General features: G+C 62.8%; 1 pseudogene; it reads right to left on the minus strand.

Annotated features, from left to right (window-relative positions):
* Window positions 1-937: 937 nt before the first annotated feature.
* LOC103617758 overlaps window positions 938-1,061 on the minus strand; it is a 2,517-nt pseudogene continuing 2,393 nt past the window's right edge.

Raw genomic sequence — 1,061 nt, forward strand, 5'->3', positions numbered from 1 at the left:
TGCCCGGGCGGCAGCGGGATCCGAGGGGGCGCAGGGGCAGCGGTGATTCATGGCAGGGGGGATGTGAATCACAGCCCTCGCTCTCCGGGCAGGATGCGGCCCTGCGCTCCCAGCTTGCCGCATGCCAGCCATGGACCGCAGGCTTTGTCCTCCGCGGGGGGGAAGCGGCTCGCTGCCCGTGGTGGGATGGGATGGGGCCACTGCTCTTCCTGGGATGCTGGCGCAGCTTTCCCAGCTCCAGCTTCGGGGTGGGACGAGGGTGCTGTGGGCTGTGAGTGCCTCCTGCATCCTGGCTCTCTCCGAGGCTCCTCGCCGTGCTTGGTCTTCATCCTCATTGCTGCACCAGTGGTAAAAGAGCTGGGGCTTCCCTTTACAAACTCTCCCGAAGGGTGAACTGCCCAGCTCAGGTTATCAAGTTCCTGTAAAGTCCTTTGCTTGAGGCCATCTCCCTGATGCTGCAGTTCCACACTCCAAGCAGTGGATGCTGAGTTCCTTTCCTGTAGCTGTGGCCTGAGCTGGCAGCCCCCTCCAGGTGTTGCTCGTTGTGGGCAGGGGAATCTGGAGCTGAGGGTCGGGGTGGGCACTGAGGATGATGCTGCTCACTGAGAGCAAAGCAGCCGGAGCCGGTGCCCTGCAGAGCAGCCATCTGGGTTCGTCGGGGGCTGTTAACCATCCCGGGGGAGACATCCTGAGGTTGTTTCTCTGCTGCTGGGAATGAACGGATGCTGGGAGACACTGGGGTACATGAGGAGGTTTGCAGCTGCAGGGTGGGAGGATGGAGAGGGGACCAGTGCTGTGGTGCTGACCCAGCTTCTCCAGCATCCTCGGCAGCCAGAGCCAGGCCTGGCGCAGGAGTGAGTGCAGATAACATCTCCTGCCTGCTGATCCTGCCGGTGACATTGCCTGGCCCTCCCTGCAGCTGCATGCACGCCACTGCCTAAACCTGCTCCTTCAGAGCCAGGGCTCCTTCCTCAGCGCTGCTGTCTGGCCCCGGGCTCTCAGCCTGATCCTGGATCTTAAAATACAGCGAATCATCGAAGCAGAGCCGCTCGGGCGGCCGG

This window comes from Corvus brachyrhynchos, unplaced genomic scaffold, assembly GCF_000691975.1.
Source record: "Corvus brachyrhynchos isolate BGI_N302 unplaced genomic scaffold, ASM69197v1 scaffold10, whole genome shotgun sequence".
Taxonomy (NCBI): domain Eukaryota; kingdom Metazoa; phylum Chordata; class Aves; order Passeriformes; family Corvidae; genus Corvus; species Corvus brachyrhynchos.